Source organism: Lissotriton vulgaris, chromosome 9, assembly GCF_964263255.1.
Source record: "Lissotriton vulgaris chromosome 9, aLisVul1.2, whole genome shotgun sequence".
Lineage (NCBI taxonomy): Eukaryota > Metazoa > Chordata > Amphibia > Caudata > Salamandridae > Lissotriton > Lissotriton vulgaris.
Genome location: NC_141697.1, coordinates 195,958,295 through 195,979,237, shown reverse-complemented (window position 1 = coordinate 195,979,237; position 20,943 = coordinate 195,958,295). Strand labels below are relative to the sequence as shown.

The window sequence follows — 20,943 nt, the reverse complement described above, 5'->3', positions numbered from 1 at the left end:
GCTCGGGGGAGGTGGCCATTGGCCCCTCAACGGGGAGGCGGTCCCTTCTGAGGATGGGCCGCCGAAAGGAAAGGAAAGGCGGTCAAGGCCCCTTCCTGGGTAGGAGGGGCTACAGCCCCCTCCTGGGGAATTTCCCGGGGCCTGGACATCTGCGACGGCAGATGTGGTAAGTTGTGTGGGGTTTGGGAGGGGGTCTACGCTACCTTCTAGATACCTCACACGAGTCCTCGGACGACCTTTAAATGGCGTCGAGTTTATTGGGGCCCCCGTCAAGTCAAGGGAAATTGGTAAATGCACTTAAGGTACACCTCTGTGCGGTCGCCCCTCACAAGTGGGGGGGATATGTCTGGTTTAGGGATCTTGACACCGGTTACGACCTTGCCGTTGGCCCTTAAACGTTAGGATGTACAATTTCAAGTTAAACGTTTTGTAGGATGTTAGTTCGGCTAGGAGAACCTTTGTATATGTTAAGGTTAACCAAACATCGCAATGTGGAAATGAAATTGTACATTAATATGAAACTGTTATTTTAATGTTTTATTTTGTTTCATATTTTAATAAATACGGCCGGGAGGGTCACTCCCTCCCGTCTTCCAAAAGTTCAGAACCGTTTCCGGTATCCCATTCTTGGGGATTGTGTTGAGAGGGGGTGGCGGGTATCTCAGCCATATGAACTTGAGACTCGCTCTCCTTTCTTGTACGGCTACTCACTGTAGTAGAACATCAAACACTTCCGAAGACACACGTAAAAACATTTACAATATTTGGAAAAGCTGATCAGGGCACAAGAGTCATTTAAATAAAAAATGGCGTTGCTGAATTTCTTGTTTGAGCGGGTATCCAACTCTGGGAATGTAACAAGCATAATTAAAACAAAGCAGTTTCTGTATCACAGTTCACAACATACATGTTAAGGCGCGAAGAATACTGTTCCCTGCATTGGATGGCATAAGTAGAAAATGCCTTCCAGAAGCTTAACATCCCCCCACCGCTATCTTTACCTGATTGTTAGGTGCGGTGACTAGTACAAGCGTATGTAAAAAGCCCACAGCTCACATGTACTCCCTGGCTCATATGGTGGCCTTTGAGGCCGGTGTGCAATAATCCACAATAGATTCTAAAGAGAAGGCTCTATAGATGCACATTTAATGTTTGTAGAATCATTTTCCGGCAGAAAGGGCAGTTGCGCTGGTAGATTGTTTGCTGCAATAGGATTCTGGTGCAGTCACAGCACAGACAAAGATGTCGGCATGGAAGCAGCAGAACTGTCTTAGTGTGGGCCTGACAGATGACACACATCTTCGGTTCTTCTTGTTCTTTCAATAGCTTCCATGGGTTATGTGCGGGGTCCAGGTTCTCTTTGACACTGGTTCAATTTGTTGGAGACTTTTCTTGGGATGCTCCAGGTCTCTCTCCAGGTTACTGGATATTTTGACAGACGGGAGCAGCTGCATCTCTAATGGAAGATGATTGCAGATTGTCCCTGCCTCTTGGACCCTCCTGCTGGCCTGGATTCGCTCCAATCGGGGTCTGGTATCTGTGTTGGGCTGCTGGGACCACCTGGTTAGCAGCAGAAATTCCCAGATTGACAGCCGGACCAGTTTGCCTTTCTGGGTTGACTGTACCACGTGCAGCTCGATGGCCTGCATTAGCTGCAGCATTCCAGTTGCCCGTTCTGTGAGCTGTTGCTGCTATCCTGTGAGAGCGGATGTTCACTAGAAAGCTTAAGAGAACCATTCGATGCAGGCGCTGAACAATCCTCCTGACCCCTGCAGAGATGTCAAGGTGGTGAAGTACCTGGATACTAAATCTATGATTCATCAGGACAATGCTGGATTCACCACAAGGACACTTACTGTGATAATCAAAAGCAGCAGTATTAGACCATAAAGATTCAACAAAAATATATGTATGAAGATTTTGATTGTGGATATTAGGAATTCAAATGCCAGCTGGCATGGGGTTCAAAAAAGGATGGCCATTGCAATGGCACTGCTTGAAATGTGCGACAGAAATGCTGCAAGAAGTTCTGTGAATCTCAGGAAAGGGGTACACAGACAAAATATCGATTTTTAAATATCGATATACAAAAATATCGAAGTTTAAATATCGATGGGACAAAATATCGAAGGTAAGTAATATCGACAGTCTTAATATCGATATTGGTATGATATCAGTAATATCGAAGTTGTAAATATCGATGTCAATAATATCGAAATTAATAACTTTGATGTTACTAATATCAATTTTTAAATTAATTTAGTGTATATTATATTGTATTTATTATGTTTTATTATTTATTTTTAATGTAATTTAATTAAATATTGTCTTTTACTACTGTAGCGGGTTGTGGGTTTATAGGGGAATAGGGTGGGAAGTAATTTAATTATGTTAAATTAATTATTAATTAGTAGGAATTATTAATTAATTAATTGAGAAATAATTTTTGTTTATTTTTAATTAATTGATTAATTGATAAATATGTTCTGTAGCGGGTTATGGGTTTATAGGGGAATAGGGTGGGAAGTAATTTAATAATAATTAATTAATTGATATATGTTTGTACATATTTTAATTAATAATTAATTGGTAATTAATTTCTATTAATTCGTTAATTAATTAATATAATTTTTACATATTCATAATTATTAATTAGTTGGTAATTAATTAATATTAATTATTTAATTACATTAATTATAGTAATTTTTTATATATAATTTATTGTTATTCTTAATTAATTATTTGGGAAAAATAATATTGATTATTAAATTAAATTAATTACAGCAAATGCGCTAATATATTTACTTTATTGTTATTGTTAATTGATAATTAATTGGTAATTAAATAATATTAATTAATTTTGGGTAAAGGAGTATTTTTAGGGTTCAGGGTCAGTTTTCAGTTTTTGGGTAAAGGGGTATTTTTAGGGTTCTGGGTCAGTTTTCAGTTTTTGGGTAAAGGGGTATTTTTAGGGTTCAGGGTCAGTTTTCAGTTCATGGGTAACGGGGTATTTTTAGGGTTCAGGGTCAGTTTTCAGTTTTTGGGTAAAGGGGTATTTTTAGGGTTCTGGGTCAGTTTTCAGTTTTTGGGTAAAGGGGTATTTTTAGGGTTCTGGGTCAGTTTTCAGTTCATGGGTAAAGGGGTATTTTTAGGGTTCAGGGTCAGTTTTCAGTTTTTGGGTAAAGGGGTATTTTTAGGGTTTAGGGTCAGTTTTCAGTTTTTGGGTAAAGGGGTATTTTTAGGGTTCAGGGTCAGTTTTCAGTTTTTGGGTAAAGGGGTATTTTTAGGTTTCAGGGTCAGTTTTGGGTTTTTGGGGTACAGGGATATTTTTAGGGTTCAGGGTCAGTTTTGAGTTTTTGGGGTACAGGCGTACAGGGTAAAAACAAAAAAAATATTACATTAAATCAAATAAATTACATGAAAAAAATTAAAATTACATTAAATTATTATTTATTTATTTTAAATGTATATGTATTAGTTTTGATTTTGTTTTAATATTTTTATTTAATAGTTGTAAAATTATATGTATTTTAAAATTATTTTTACATTATTATTAATACATTTAAAAAAACTATATTTTTGATTCCGATATTTTTGTACTACGATATTATTTTTTCGATATATTTGTACTTACCTTAATGAAGATAGGATTCCGATATTTTTGCTGTCGATATTTTTGCTCCGATATTTTTGCATTTCGATATTCTGTCTGTCGATATTATGTCAGACATTCCAGGAAAGGGCCCATGATGGCGTCCCACAAAGCCAAAGAAATGGAGAACAGATTTTGAGTTCGGATCAGGCATATATTGAGAAGGCTGTTTATAAAATATGCAAAAAGGCTCATAATGATGGTGCACACATCACACGTCTGCCTGAGGACAGATTGTCCAGATAGAATGAGATTCATGACGCGCTTGTGCACAACTTCTTTACTTCGGAGGACAAGGTGAGAGGAAAGATGCCCAATCACTTTGAGACTTTCTAAACTGGCGACAAAGCTCTGAACCATGGGGCATATCAGCAAGCCAATTATGGCCGCTGTAGCGGCCGCTTTTGGCCAGAAACCGGCGATAATTGTATCGCCCTATTTGCAAGGTCACACTATCGCGTGAATCCTTGCCTCAGCGCCCTTTCCCTTAATGCCCAGCTTTGCATCTCTAATGCGATGCAAAGTGGGCGTTCCTCCTCAGAATACATTTCTCCTATTATCAAGTGTCACGCTAACCTGCAGAGCAATAAGTAAAGTAGCACTAACCTAGGTTAGCGCTTCTTTACTTATGCCTGCTTTTCATCTGACTTAGCCATGATATTCAATGGAAGGTGGATATCATGGTGAAGTCTACCCTGTCCTATCTCCAAAGTAGCGATATCTCAGCGATAACAAAAAGCGATAGCTGGCAATAATTATCCTAGCGCTAAGTGCATTTAGTGATAATTATCGCCAGTTGTTGGTGATATGCCCCCATGTTTGCCACAATATGAATAGAACTGACAATGGAGCAGCAGAACATCTCCGTCACATATAAAGCATAGCAGGTGTCAGTATTCCAGTACTGCAACAAGCCAGTGACCAAAGCATTGGGTACGTTCAATACAAACAAGATAGACCAAAAGAGGACTTTAAGTATGGTGAAAACCAACCAGAAGTTCACGTTCCACACAAAGGTCGAATGTCCATAGCCAGCACTACGCCCTGAATGAGCAGGAACACCAACTCCATGTCTGGTTCCTACAATGCTCCTCTGCACACGAGGGCTTCATCTCTCACAACGGAACGGATCACATCACTCAGTCTTCTCATTTTCAAATTCGATGATCAACGAGTGCACACCATAGGTAAGAGACAACATGAAGCTGCCTACAGGGGTCAGAGTTGTGAGCAAAATGTAATCTCGATCACTGCTTCATATGTGTAGTTTACATATCGCTGGCACAATTCTATTCGCCTGGACTGAGTATTGGGTTCAGATCTGGTGTTACTGGACCTGTTCTGACCTAGCGGCAAAAACTCCAAAATTGTAGTCTTTGGGGGTCTGGCTGAGGTTCTCTCGAGTCTACGTCGCTTGCCCACTTTCAACCCCTATAACTCACCGTTGGTGTTCTGGGCTCAATTTTAACGCCCGCATCTCTTTTTGGTTACTGCCCATGTAAAATTTAAAAGTGCATGCACACGATTTTTAATTCAATGTACCCTGTTCTATGGGCTATTTAGGGCCTACCTAAGAGGTGACAAATGATAAATTGAGTTTTAGGCCTGGCAAGGGGTTTATTTTGCCAGGCCGAGTTGGCAGTTAGAAAATACAGACTGGCTGCAAAGGCAAACTGAGACATGTTTTAAGTGGATGGCACAATAAGTGCTTCAGGCCCACTTGTACCATTTAATATATCGGCCCTGGGTATGTGGTATACCATTTTGCTAAAGACTTATACGTAAATTACATATGTCAGTCAGGTGCAAGTCAATGGTATCATGTTTTAGGGAGTGAACACAAGCATGTTAGCACTGGTTAGTAGTAGAACAGTGCATAGTACCTTAAGGCCAGCAAAAACAATTCCAGCAAAAGAGGAAGGGAGAAAGCAAAACAGTTATAAAAAGATGTCTTTATAATATCAATTAAAAATCACTTACTGAGATTTACAAATATGAAATAGTAGGTTTAAAAAAAGGACTTAGGCACAGGAGCCCTGCTGGAAAACCTTCATCACAGAATAGCTATTACACTTTAACTGCAGCCTTCTTAATTGAACAAACTTAAACGGGCTCAAAGCACTCAACGAATTTTTCAAAGGATCACTTATCATCCTAAAATGTATACACTCTACAACCTGATGAGGATATGGTATGATTGAAGAAACCATCATGATGACTACTAGCATCCAATAAAAAGAGCACATAAAGCCTACATAGCTAAACACATCAATGTATTTACCGGTCCAACTAAGGAAATCTTCAGTCTCTAGCAGGAAATGACAAATACAGAAACTCTAAAAAAACACATAATACACTTCCTCGAGGGGAAACCATTGATTCTGCATTATTTAAGTTCAGAGTTTTAAAATTCTGGGATTCCATATTAACCAGTCAGGCTTCTTCATCATAGCAGTCCAAGTCATGATTCTAGCTCAATAAATCAAAGTATTTATTATGGGGAGGTACAACTTTGCCCTTCTCTTAAGGGTGGCGGAGTGAGCTAAAGAATGGTTGGTCCGGGTCACCTCTTCTACCTTCGGACTTAGAAACTTTTACCGTGCTTTTTCTCGCAGGCTCCCTCGATGCTTCACCATGCCAGATTCAGTGAGGGTTTACCAGCTTGGGTTTCAACCAGCTCTTGGTCAAACTCTGGAAGTCAGGCCTCCGGAGATTTTCATCAGGACAAACTTGGAGGGCAGGCCAGCTTGCCATTGAGGGTCACCGGCTTGGCTGGCCAGGTCAAGTCAGTCTATGTATAGAGGTTTTTTCTAGAGTTGCTCCAAACGTCCTTAAACTTCAGGAACATCTTCCTGAAGTTCCTTCGAGGGTCCCAAAGTGTCCAGAACTAATTCCAAGGGTCTGCCAGCTCCAAGATGGTCCTTGAAAGTTTGGGACTTTTTTTCCCACAATCCACTTCTACAATATCTTTGTAAATTCACTAGAGTCACTGCAGGCTGGGGATTCTTGGTAGTGATGGTCCAGGTGAACCTGTGAACCTGTAGCTTGCAGGGAGTCCACTGTTTAGTACTTTTGAAGCAAGTTAGTCCGAAGGGCTGCAGTTCAAGATTCTGCAGTAGGCACAGTCAGTCAGAGTGCAAGGCCTGGTTGGTGCAAATCAAACTTCTCAGCATGGACCCTTCTTCTTCCACTTGTTTCAAACAGCAGATCTAAGAGGCTCTGTTCCTCTTAGATACTTATTCAGTGTTCGTTGGGTCAAGCAGGAGGGCAAACCTGTCCAATAAGGTCCAGAGCATGACCATTTCTTCTAGAGTTTGTCACTATGGTCTCCCAGAAAAAACTCTTCTTCCAAAGTGCAACATGGCTAAAGTCTCAGCAGAGATGCAAGAGCTGGCTAAACCAACCTCCAGGAAGGCTCATCTCCATAGACATCCTCCCCCTGGCATCTGCACATTTCTTCTTTAAACCTGCCATCTGGCTGGGTTCAGAGGGGGTGGCCATAGACTGACCTGGCTTTCTCTGCCTGTCCCCCTGGGCCTATGACCTCATGGTTTACTACCCATCCCCCTTGCCCTCTCATTCTTATGCAGAAGACTCTCTCCTCCCAAAATGTCTCTTCACATCAGGTGCCACTTATCACCTCATCAAAGCAGTCTGGCTGGACAATAAGAGCAGACCACTAGAAGGCTGAATTTTGGCTTACAGTCAAGAAAGACTTCTAATTTATTTTCTGTACATTTTAGATTAGATTCACCCAGTCCTGGCGGGGGAGAAAACACCAACCCTACTTTTTGCAGATGTCACCCTCCTCCTGTCCAAATCCCCCTCGGGATTGGAGAAGCTGCTCGATAGATTTACCCTGTTTTGCGACGAGAGGGAGCTCACTGTGAACACATCTAAAACGAAATTGATGGTGTTGTCAGCTCAAAAGAAGGCAAGGAAAGTGCACATAACACTAAATGGGTACCCACTTGAGGTGGTGGAGGAGTTTGACTACTTGAGCATTAGGATCAACAACCAAATGAGATGGGACACCCATGTGGCCAACATGCTCCTAAACCTCAAAAGAGCCTCAGGAGCGATCCTAAGAAACCAGCGACTATCCACTAGCAGACCTGTAGCCCCAGCTCTGGTAGCATATGAGGGCAAGGCTGTTGCCTCCGCTGTCTGTGGTTCAGAGCTGTGGGGAGGTGAGAACACTACTGACCTGGTAAGGGCTCTTCACATCAGGTGCCACTTATCACCTCATCAAAGCAGTCTGGCTGGACAATAAGAGCAGACCACTAGAAGGCTGAATTTTGGCTTACAGTCAAGAAAGACTTCTAATTTATTTTCTGTACATTTTAGATTAGATTCACCCAGTCCTGGCGGGGGAGAAAACACCAACCCTACTTTTTGCAGATGTCACCCTCCTCCTGTCCAAATCCCCCTCGGGATTGGAGAAGCTGCTCGATACATTTACCCTGTTTTGCGACGAGAGGGAGCTCACTGTGAACACATCTAAAACGAAATTGATGGTGTTGTCAGCTCAAAAGAAGGCAAGGAAAGTGCACATAACACTAAATGGGTACCCACTTGAGGTGGTGGAGGAGTTTGACTACTTGAGCATTAGGATCAACAACCAAATGAGATGGGACACCCATGTGGCCAACATGCTCCTAAACCTCAAAAGAGCCTCAGGAGCGATCCTAAGAAACCAGCGCCTATCCACTAGCAGACCTGTAGCCCCAGCTCTGGTAGCATATGAGGGCAAGGCTGTTGCCTCCGCTGTCTGTGGTTCAGAGCTGTGGGGAGGTGAGAACACTACTGACCTGGTAAGGGCAGAGAACAAGTTTGTGAGGGACCTGGTTGCTCTCCCCCTCTCCACACCTCTAAAACCTCTCTATTTAGATATGGGAAAACATTCCATTGCTGATGTGCTGCGCCTTCGCCCTTTGCTGTTCTGGGTGCGCCTGCGAAGGACGCCAGAATTGGCAAATTATGCGTTGGTCTTGGATGAGCTGATCACACTGTACAGTGCGAACAAGATACCGTGGTTGACCAAACTTAAGCAGCTGGTTTTGAAGCTAGGTTTGGGAGAACTGTGGACCACCCAGTCCCCTCCCCACAAGCATATCATCAAAAAAATATATTGGGATTGTTTCCAGGAGGAGGAAATAAAACATGCTAAGTGGGGGGCATTAACAACTGCCTTCATGGAATTCAAACCCAGTAAAAAACTTGAGCCCTTCCTAGATTTTATCCAAATCCAAAACCCTAGGGACAGGTCTCTCTTCCTGAAAAAAATGAGATACGGGACCCTACCACTGAAAAACTTTACTGAGGGATGGAAAGGAAGGGGGCACATGCCCATTCTCCCAGGTGCCCAGGATGCCCATGTACAAGCGAATAACTTTTACACTTTCTATTCACGTGCAGGGCTTATAAAAGACCTAGAAAAAAATGGTTAAAACCGGTATGCATAGAGCTGGGTGTGAGAGAGACCAGAACTGCCTTGCGTATGCTCTTGTCAGATGTTACATCTATGCTAGTTGCGCTGGTAGCTTGTTTGCTGCAATAGGATTCTGGTGCAGTCACAGCACAGACAAAGATGTCGATATGGAAGCAGCAGAACTGTCTTAGTGTGGTCCTAACAGATGACACACATCTTCCGTTCTTCTTGTTCTTTCAATAGCTTCCATGGGTTATGTGCGGGGTCCAGGTTCTCTGTGACACTGGGGCAATTTGTTGGAGACTTTTCTTGGGATGCTCCAGGTCTCTCTCCAGGTTACTGGATATTTTGACAGATGGGAGCAGTTGCATCTCTAATGGAAGATGATTGCAGATTGTCCCTGCCTCTTAGACCCTCCTGCTGGCCTGCATTCGCTCCATTCGGGGTCTGGTATCTGTTTTGGGCTGCTGGGACCACCTGGTTAGCAGCAGAAATTCCCAGATTGACAGCTGGACCAGTTTGCCTTTCTGGGTTGACTGTACCACGTGCAGCTCGATGGTCTGCATTAGCTGCAACATTCCAGTTGGCCATTCTGTGAGCTGTTGCTGCTATCCTGTGCCAGATATCTGAGCAGATGTTCACTTGAAAGCTTAAGAGAACCATTCGATGCAGGCGCTGAACGGTAAACAGTCATAATATTGATTCCAAAATATAGAATGGACATAATATCGAAGTAAAAATATAGAATGGACAAAATATCGAATGGGCACAATATAGTGGTTAAAAATATCGAATTTAAGGTAAGTAATATCGATTTTCAAAATATAGAAGTCAAAATATCGAAGTATACAATATAGGCATTAAATATATCGATTTTTTAATAATATCATTTTTTTTAAAGTGTTTTGTATGTTAGTATATGTGTGAAAAGTGTATATTAATTTTTGTAATGTATGTTTAATGTATTTTAAGTAATGAATTTTATGTTATTTAATTTTTGCGTAATTTAATTCTGTAGCAGGTTGTGGGTTTATAGGGGAATAGGGTGGGAAGTAATTTAATTGTAGTTAAGTAAATCATTTTTTTCATATATTGGTATCGATTTCAAATTTATTGTTAATTAATTTTTTATTGGTAATTAATTTCTATTAATTGGCAATTCATTTTTATTAATTGGTAATTATTTTGTATTATTTAAATATTTGATAATTATGATAATTGTATTAATGTATTTTCTGCAGTGGGATGTGGGTTTATAGGGGAATAGGGTGGGAAGTAATGTAATTGTAATTAATTACTTATTAAAAATACTTTTTGTGTTTTGATAATTAATTTACTGTTAATTTTTAATTGGTATTAATTTTTATTAATTAATTTTTGTTATTGAAAATTAATTACTTGGTAAATAATTATGAATAGGTTATTAATTTTTAATAACTAATATGTAGTTGTATTTCTAATTAATTATTACATAATATTAAATTGGTTATTAATTTCAATTAATGTTTTATTGGTATTGATATTTAATTTATTTTTAATAATATAATAAATCATTACTTCCCCTACTGTTAAACTCACTGGAGTGGGAATAGTAATTTTCACCCTCCCGCTATCCAACGCTTTCCCTACTGTTGCACTCTCTGGAGTGGGAATAGTATTTTTTACCCCTACGCTATCCAACGCTTTCCCTACTGTTGCACTCTCTGGAGTGGGAATGGTAATTTTTACCCCTACGCTATCCAAAGCTTTCCCTACTGTTGCACTATCTGGAGTGGGAATAGTAATTTTCACACTCCCGCTATCCAACGCTTTCCCTACTGTTGCACTCTCTGGAGTGGGAATAGTATTTTTTACCCCTACGCTATCCAACGCTTTTCCTACTGTTGCACCCTCTGGAGTGGGAATAGTAATTTTTACGCCTACGCTATCCAATGCTTTCCCTACTGTTGTACTCTAGGGAGTAGAAATAGTCATTTTTACCCTTCCAACATACAATGCTTTCCCTACTGTTGCACTCTCTGGAGTGGGAATAGTAATTCTTACCCCTACGCTATCCAACGCTTTCCCTTCTGTTGCACGCTCTGGAGTTGGAATAGTAATTTTTACCCTCCCGCTATCCAACGCTTTCCCTACTGGTGCACTCTCTGGAGTGGGAATAGTAATTTTTACCCCTACGCTATCCAACGCTTTCCCTACTGTTGCACTCTCTGGAGTGGGAATAGTATTTTTTACCCCTACGCTATCCAACGCTTTCCCTACTGTTGCACTCACTGGAGTGGGAATAGTATTTTTTACCCTCCCGCTATCCAACGCTTTCCCTACTGTTGCACTCTCTGGAGTGGGAATAGTAATTTTTACCCTTATGCTATCCAACGCTTTCCCTACTGTTGCACTCACTGGAGTGGGAATAGTATTTTTTACCCCTACGCTATCCAACGCTTTCCCTACTGTTGCACTCTCTGGAGTGGGAATAGTAATTTTTACCCCTACGCTATCCAACGCTTTCCCTACTGTTGCACTCTGGAGTGGGAATAGTATTTTTTACCCCTACGCTATCCAACGCTTTCCCTACTGTTGCACTCACTGGAGTGGGAATATTAAATGTTGCCCTCCTGCTATCCTACGGTAAAATATTGTAATTTTTTTATTAATAACTTAAATTAATTATATCTTAATTTTAAGGTTATTTGAGTATTTTTAAGTATGTTTTAGTTAATTATATTTATTATTTCATTTTAAATTACTTTTAAGACATTTAAAAAAATTCGATATTTTGACTGACTATATTTTTTACAGACTATATTTTGGATTCGATATTTTTGTACTTACCTATTTGTAGATAGGAATTCGATATTTTGGCATTCTATATTTTGGTGACTATATTTTGTTAAGTCTATATTTTGTCATTCTATATTATGTCAGTGATCCGCGCTGAACATTCTTCCAGACCCCTGCAGAGATGGCAAGGTGGTGAAGTACCTGGATACTAAATCTATGATGCATCAGGACAATGCTGGATTCACCACAAGGACACTTAGGGCTCGATTCCGATCCGGTAAAAAGCGCTCCGAATTGCTGTACGGAGCGTTTTTCCCCGTACGAATCGTACCAGAAGGCGTCCCCGTACGAATGTGCAAGTACGATCACAACTTAATGCGTCACTCCGTACGTCCCGTAAAAAACGCTGTATGAATCGAAAGTCCGTACGAATAGCAGTCAGCTGACGCTCGACGCTACGTCCGGACGTACATGAACCGCGTCTCCCGAACCACAAAGTACGATCCGTGTTCCACACACACCGTACGGCTCTTTTTCTACAAGAGCTCAAAACTACCGTAAAACCAGACTCCGGCACGACCCGCACCCCGGTACGCGACAAGCAGGACATGGACGTCATCGTCCGTGTAATCCCTATCCTGTACGCCCACCACCTCGTACGGAGAAACCGACGACGGCGCAGAAGGTGAGTACAACGAGGTTCTACATACCTGTACGTCTTGCTACACGCGCACATCTCCATTTCACGATTGTAATGTCTGCCCATGTTGCGCCACACACTCCCGCACTACACCAGTGCAATACGGAGACCGGCCGTACCTACGTCATCGACCAGGGAGTACGGTACATCACCGCACTACACCATCGCAATACGCCGCACCTACGTCATCGACCACGGGGTACGGCAGGTCACCGCGCAGTGCAATACGGAGACCGGCCGTACCTACGTCATCGACCAGGGGGTACGGTACGTCACCGCACTACACCATCGCAATACGCCGCACCTACGTCATCGACCACGGGGTACGGCAGGTCACCGCACTACACCAGTGCAATACGGAGACCGGCCGTACCTACGTCATCGACCACGGGGTACGGTACATCACCGTACTTCACCAGTGCAATACGCCGCACCTACGTCATCGACCACGGGGTACGGCAGGTCACCGCACTACACCAGTGCAATACGGAGACCGGCCGTACTTACGTCATCGACCACGGGGTACGGTACGTCACCGCACTACACCAGCGCAATACGCCGCACCTACGTCATCAACCACGGGGTACGGCAGGTCACCGCACTACACCAGTGCAATACGGAGACCGGCCGTACCTACGTCATCGACCACGGGGTACGGTACGTCACCGCACTACACCAGCGCAATACGCCGCACCTACATCATCGACCCCCGGGTACGGCAGGTCACCGCAAAACACCAGTGCAATACGGAGACCGGCCGTACCTACGTCATCGACCACGGGGTACGGTACGTCACCGCACTACACCAGTGCAATTGACGTGTGGCACATACGCCTGCGATGTGATTGTAAGTGTAAGTGGTGAGCACAACACCCCCCAGTGCCCAGCATCAGAGTGTGTGCCTAACACCCCCCCAGTGCCCCCCAGTTCCCCCAATGCCCAGCATCAAAGTGTGTGCCTAACACCCCCACCACCAGTGCCCCCCAGTGCCCAGCATCAGAGTGTGTGCCTAACACCCCCCCAGTGCCCCCCCAGTGCCCAGCATCAGAGTGTGTGCCTAACACCCCCCCGTGCCCCCCAGTGCCCAGCATCAAAGTGTGTGCCTAACACCCCCCCCACCAGTGCCCCCCAGTGCCCAGCATCAGAGTGTGTACCTAACACCCCCCCACCAGTGCCCCCCAGTGCCCAGCATCAGAGTGTGTGCCTAACACCCCCCCCAGTGCCCCCCAGTGCCCAGCATCAGAGTGTGTGCCTAACACCCCCCCAGTGCCCCCCAGTGCCCAGCATCAAAGTGTGTGCCTAACACCCCCCCCACCAGTGCCCCCCAGTGCCCAGCATCAGAGTGTGTGCCTAACGCCCCCCCCACCAGTGCCCCCCAGTGCCCAGCATCAGAGTGTGTGCCTAACACCCCCCCAGTGCCCCCAGTGCCCCCCAGTTCCCAGCATCAGAGTGTGTGCCTAACACCCCCCCAGTGCCCCCCAGTGCCCCCCCAGTGCCCAGCATCAGAGTGTGTGCCTAACACCCCCCCACCAGTGCCCCCAAGTGCCCAGCATCAGAGTGTGTGCCTAACACCCCCCCACCAGTGCCCCCCAGTGGCCAGCATCAGAGTGTGTGCCTAACACCCCCCCCCAGTGCCCCCCAGTGCCCAGCATCAGAGTGTGTGCCTAACACCCCCCCCAGTGCCCCCCAGTGCCCAGCACCAGAGTGTGTGCCTAACACCCCCCCAGTGCCCCCCAGTGCCCCCCAGTGCCCAGCATCAGAGTGTGTGTGGCTAACATCCCCCCCCCTGCCCAGCTGTTACACAAAAACACATACCATTGTGAACCTGCATTGCCATCTGGAGATTGACACATATGAACATACCTAAATTACAACATGACGCCAGCTCCCAGGCACACAGCAGTCACAGACATTATCACACAAAGTCAACTTCTGAAAATAACAAGAATTGCTTAATTCAGCTGCTCCAAAAAAGAAACGCAAATAAGAGTCCCTGCTCATTAAAGGCCAATGTCCAGTCCAAAAAAGTCTGAGCAACAGTTTGTAGCTCCATGGGTGTGGGCACACCCAAACTTGCCTGCACATGGCGTTTAATCCCCAGTGGAAACGATGTGGCCACCATCTGTGGAATCCTCCGGCACCGCATGGACAGGAGAGGGAAGGACAGGCGGAGTGGGTGCAGGTGTAGTGCATTCAGCCACACTGGCTGGTGTATTGCCAAAAGTAGCTTCGAAAACCTGGCTGCACACCTCAGCCCGTGTGGAAAAACTACCACCTGAACCCAGGGACACATTGGGGGTGGAGGTAGAGGGCTGTGAGTCTGTACTCCTGGGTGTGTGGATGCGTGTGTGCGTTGTGTCCCCTCTCCCTGTGGGTGTGCCTACATCCCCTTGAGATTGCGTGCGTGGAGCTTTGAGCTTTTTCTGACGTGTGGGTGTGCTGGGTGTGTGTGACCTGTGGCGTCTGCGTGTATGTTGTGTAGATATGGGAGAGGCAGAGGTGGATGGGTCTGAAGGATGGGGGGAGACAGAGGCTGCTGGGAGTACATTGCTGCAGTCAGTGTTGACTCAAAGGCAGCCACACTCCGACGTAGATCAGACATGGCCGACGACATGCCCTCCATGAACGACACCAACTATGTAATCAGTTGTGTATGTCCATGGAGGACAGTCAGTATGGATGTCTGACCTACTGCAATCTGTCGGAGTAGGTCCACAGTCTCAGCACTGAGGGCAGCAGGGGACACAGGGGCAGGGGCTGCGGTGCCGGGAACAAAGGAGACACGGGTGCTAGCACGGACCCTAGGGACATTAATGACTGGGAGGGTGGAGATGGTACTGGAGGAGGGGACGCCAACCAACGATGATGGAGAGACCATTGCTGCATATTCCCCCTCCTCCTGAGAGTCTGACTCGGAGTTGTCGGCATGGTAAGATGTGTCAGTCACATGTCGTCCGGCCAGCAGACTCTCAACACCCTCCGTGCCACTGTCTCCCTCCGACTCCTCAAAGCAGGTGGCACTGTCGGTGTGTCCCTCTTCGTGGTCCGCGCCTGTGTCCCCTCCAGATTCAGAGGATGATGCTGTGGGCAAGGAGAAGAATAATAACATATCAGTCACCTGTACACATCAGACATGTCAGCTACAATTCATTAGGCTTCATTTCTGAACATGGCATGCATCATGAGTCACAGGAGACTGAACACTGCACAATGATAAGTCTAGTTGTGGACAATTGCGAGAGACACTACGCATAATGTATAGTAGGATACAAGCAACAGTGAATGGAAAAATCTATCATGAGCGACACAATGATGATTGACTGTCTGACAACAGGATAGCTGATGAAGCATCACAGCTCATTTACACACCCAGCCACCCAAACCAAGACCTGCACATGTTGAATTTCCTTACACCTTGTGCCACATGGGAAAAGTCCTTCCTGAAGTGACATGTGATGCCATCCTGGGACCTGAACCAAGTGTAACATCACCTCACACTGGCATCACAGCTGTTGACACCCCAAGCCTCATTGTGTGACTGACCATCAATTGTAATTACACAGAACATTTGACTTATGTGGCAACTATGCACACACGCACTGCCCAGTGTGAGTATGCATAAGCCCAAAATATTGCACTTGTACATTGTGCACCTGTAGCCAACACATGACTATTTGAAAGAGTACCATGGACAAAGGCCACTGAGGCTGACTCGTGCAGAAGACACATGTTTAGACTCAAGATCAGTGCCTAAATATGTAGAACAGCAGACACAGTGCACATGTGGTGCCACATGTAAGGTTCCAACAGGTGTCACAGACCCCCCCTCCAACATGATGATGTGCAAAGGAAGATGCATACATAGACATTGCACCATAGGAGTGCATGTGAAAAACAAACATCATCCAAAGCGCAGGTCAAAAGTGGATTAGGGCAAGGCATGTAAAGAAGCAGCTGCAGAAACAAGGACATTCTGAGGCCAATGCATGGAGTGCCTGTCTGACCACAACACTCAAACTATGGGAGTGTAACCATGCCTTTGAGCACTGCAGGGAGCATGTGACACACATCACAACAAACAGACATAAACCTACCCACTACTTGCTGCTGTCCCTCCTGCAACTGCCTATGGAGGTCTGGGAACACTACTTCCAGGACCCGGAGCATGTTGGGGGTGAGGTGGCGGGTGCCGCCATGCCGGCGTGGAGCTTCCAGCTTTAGCTGTACTCTGGCGATGCGGCGGCTCCAGCACCGGATGTCCTGCCCCCTCTTCTTGATGTTCCGGAGCCTCCTGCGAGGCCCCCCCTCGCTCCTGACAGCCCTGGCGATGTCCAGCCAGATTTCACCCTTCTCATAGGCAGATACCTGTCACAAATGTTAAGTAAAACAGCATCAGTACACCTGGTCCATGTTCCAAACACACACATATGTGCACAAAAAACTTGATGATAACAGGGCATTGTAAGATAAACACATTAGCATTTTTGGGCACGAGTATGTGGCGTGTGAGCAAACACCACTGCATGACATGCCATTGAAAGGCTACAGATGACATGATGGGTGCTAAACACTCTCCGAGCATGGCACTCACAGAGCAATGTATGCTACGTCTGGGTGCACTGCAGCATCTGACACACTGTCACACACCCCACTGCAACAAATAAGCCTCTAGTAACAACACTGTACACCCTGGCACTCACTCCCAACAACATTGCATCTAGACACTATACATACACAGTGGCTATAATGTCACACACAAAACAGGTGCACACTCCAAGGTATTGCACACATCACTCACCTGATCCTCTGGTCTCCCATACAGCTTGCTGTAGTTAGGCAGGAGGGCATACAGCAGGGCCTTGTTCTCACCATCAGTGAATGCAGGTGCCCTCTCCATGCTAAGCCAATCAGGGTCCAGAGGATTCAGAGACAGCAGCTGTGGTTACCACACCAATGTTGTGCAGGCAAGTGCCCTACCACAGCCACATGCTGCCTTATATCTGTGCTGCAGAGGGGCTGTGAGTCCAAGGAGTAGTGTCTGATAGGCCACCATAGTTAATATCCTACGTTCCATCCAATCACTTCACACATAAGGACATGACACACATATGCATGGTTTGAAAACTGAGCCTGAGCTGAACAACAACTTTTGCAACATTGTATACTTTTGCCCAACTGAATTTTCTCTAACACCTGTAGGAGGCTCAAAAAATTCAGTATCCATGACAACCTGGTTGCATTTTGATCTGTCCACTGTTCCCCTAGATGTCCCCTATGTATTTAATACCCACACAAGTAAGGTGACATTGCCGTTGCTAATGCAACCCATTCAATGGTGTAACGAGGCGTACACACGCACGTACCATTGGGGTACGCTTTGCTCGCGTAGGGCTGAAAAGCTATAGGGAAACAAGGCGTACACACGCACGTACCATTGGGGTACGCTTTGCTCGCATAGGGCTGAAAAGCTATAGGGAAACGAGGCGTACACACGCACGTACCATTGGGGTACGCTTTGCTCGCGTAGGGCTGAAAAGCAATAGGGAAACGAGGCGTACACACGCACGTACCATTGGGGTACGCTTTGATCGCGTAGGGCTGAAAAGCTATAGGGAAACGAGGCGTACACACGCACGTACCATTGGGGTACGCTTTGCTCGCGTAGGGCTGAAAAGTAATAGGGAAACGAGGTGTACACACGCACGTACCATTGGGGTACGCTTTGCTCGCGTAGAGCTGAAAAGCAATAGGGAAACGAGGCGTATGTACAGTGCGTCAGACATGCTCAAGTGAACGTTTGTGTAGGCTGCGTTCCTGACCTCCTTCATGTCACCATGGGAGATTGACTCCAGGAAATCACATAGCAGGGATGTACTCTACCCTCATGTTGACAACGTGGATGCATACATCAGCATGGCATCCTCACATCAGCATGCCCCAAGTGTGGCAGACATTGAAGAAGCACAGGGACTGTGACCTAGTGCCTCAGTTGATGTGTGAAGAGCTTGCAAGACTTGTCATTACTCCTTCAGCACATGCGCATCACATGCATACAACACTTTGCACAGGCGTAACGTCTACAACATATTGCGATGCACATGAACACTGGACTGCCACACCATTCAGTACAGGGAACTGGCACATGATGACAGCAACATGCCCACTGTGACAGAGGTGTAATAGACGCACAGGATGACCCTGAGTCACCACGTCATGTGTGTGCCATATGTGGTATTGTGCCTGCTGTTTGCATATGAAATGTTCAGGACAGTATCATATTACTCACCTTAGAATATCCCCTCGTGTCATCCTGGACATGCCAATTTCCGCTCAGTAGTACACTTGTGTGTCGGTAGGCATGTCCTGCGGCCCACCGTGTGTTGTTGGCATTGTGTGTGCCGTGATGACGTTGTCTGGGTACTCATACGTGACCTCAGCGTGCTCACGTCAGGTCCTCTGTATTAACAACACCTGCACTGGTCCCGTATAAGTGTAACCTAACTCATTTTTGAAACAAGATCATAGTACGATCACTTCTGACCATTTCACTTGGATTGTCTGACTCAGGACGGTGCCAATAGGGATGTCCATTTCAAAGCCTGTGAGGATTGCAACCCTCTCATGTTGGTGACTGACCCTCACCGTCGGTGTCGCCACAGTGTTCACGTCAAGCAAGACAAGTAGAGCTGCTCTGACTGCTGGGACCAGACATATGAATGCAGGTGTGATTGGTCACACATGCCGCTCAGATTCCAGCAGTTGTCCCTGCAGCACAATGGCTCATGGTCTGGACATAGGAGGAGTGCCTGGGCGTTGGTGTTGAGACATCATTGCCCCTGGATTTGACATCAGTCCTCCAGGGCCAAGTCGTCAGGTAACCCATATATGTGAAAGAGATGTCATCAAACTTCCAAATCTACACAATGCACGTGCAATGCTGCATGGGATTCGGGTGACACTGCCCACGCGGCTCTGTCAAATTTGCAGCCGTTGTAGCCTGCACCACGACCTGTGGTACTCATGTCCATGATGTCCCTCACACCACCAAAGGCCTACGCGGCGGATTCTGGCCCAGCGGACCCGTCTGGGGGCACTTGCGCATCTGGTGATTTGCCCGTGACGCCATCACTCACTTCATCCCTGACGCAGGCGGCGCATTTGTGCCAGACCCGCTGTGACCGAAAGGATCTGAAAGTTGATCCTGGTCCTCGCTGGTTCACCTCACAATCTCACTGGCAACTGTCCCCCAGGTGCCAGCCTTTGTGGCGTTCTCGGGTGGTGGTGTCCCCGATACCACACCCTGTACGGTACTGGCGTGGGAACTGTGCGGCAGTATACCGCCATTAATGCTGCAGGGGGGGGTTCAACTCCTACGAGCCGGCCACAGCTCATGACAGGCCTGATTATCATGAAATGGGTGTCAATGAGTATTGGGAGGGTCTTGAAGACCCACTGACACATGAGTGTCGGTCCCAAGGTGACAGGACAGGTGGACTGGGGCATGCAAGTGGTCTGGACACCTAGCCAGACACTGGTGATGTCTCTACTCCAAACGTGTTAATGGATGAGCGGCCAACGTACAGTGTAATGTTTATGTGTGCGGCCATAGCCTTGCCCAATCATTTCCCCGTTGCCGCGGTGAGGACCAACCTCCTCACTGAGGTCCTTCAAGTGCAGTCACGCTCCGCTGAGCGTCTGCAGGCCTATCCTGAGGAATGTACTGTATCTATATTGTTCTGCATGTACAGGCACGCTGCATGTTTGGCTGTAGATAGGCACGTTGTCAGATGACCACACCCCTCCCTGGACCAGCCATGTGCCCTGTCCTCCCACCCCACCCCAGAGAGCATGGGCATCCTGCACGCCAAATCACAGACCACATTCCCCCTATCTCCGCTGTAGAGGGTATCCAAGAGGTCTGAGCAGTACGGACAGATGTCATCATCCTCCCTGAGTCTGGGACTGAGGTCTTACAACATCACATGCCTCTTTGTCTGCTTCCCACACTGTCTGTGGGACATGGTTGTGTAACTGCTGGCAGAGTGTGTGTTGTAGGTACGGGCAATACTTGGCCAAGCACTTGTAGGATGCCAGCCAGCAACACCGTATTTCATCCAGTGATGGCTCAATATCCCCGACTCACATAGATGGCATCCAGGGAGGCAAATTTGTCTGAAGATTGGTATGTATTCAAAGTCAGGAACATGCTACTTACTACTGTTCCATTATGATATTTTGTTACGAAAGGTAAGTAACCAGTACATACATTTCAGTACATCTTCTGTAGGAGAATCCATATTATGTCCTTGCCGTGATTACAGGGTTTCTAATGTACGCACACCACGCCACTTGTGCTAATGAAGCGCTCATATGTGTGATGGC

The 20,943-nt window shown here is 46.0% G+C and overlaps 2 pseudogenes; both read right to left on the bottom strand.

The window, feature by feature from the left end:
- Positions 1 to 1,131: 1,131 nt before the first annotated feature.
- On the bottom strand, positions 1,132 to 4,723 carry LOC147689839 (E3 ubiquitin-protein ligase RNF26-like; annotated as a pseudogene).
- A 4,696-nt stretch (positions 4,724 to 9,419) lies between these two features.
- The window catches only part of LOC147689838 (E3 ubiquitin-protein ligase RNF26-like), a 29,198-nt pseudogene continuing 17,674 nt past the window's right edge, over positions 9,420 to 20,943 (bottom strand).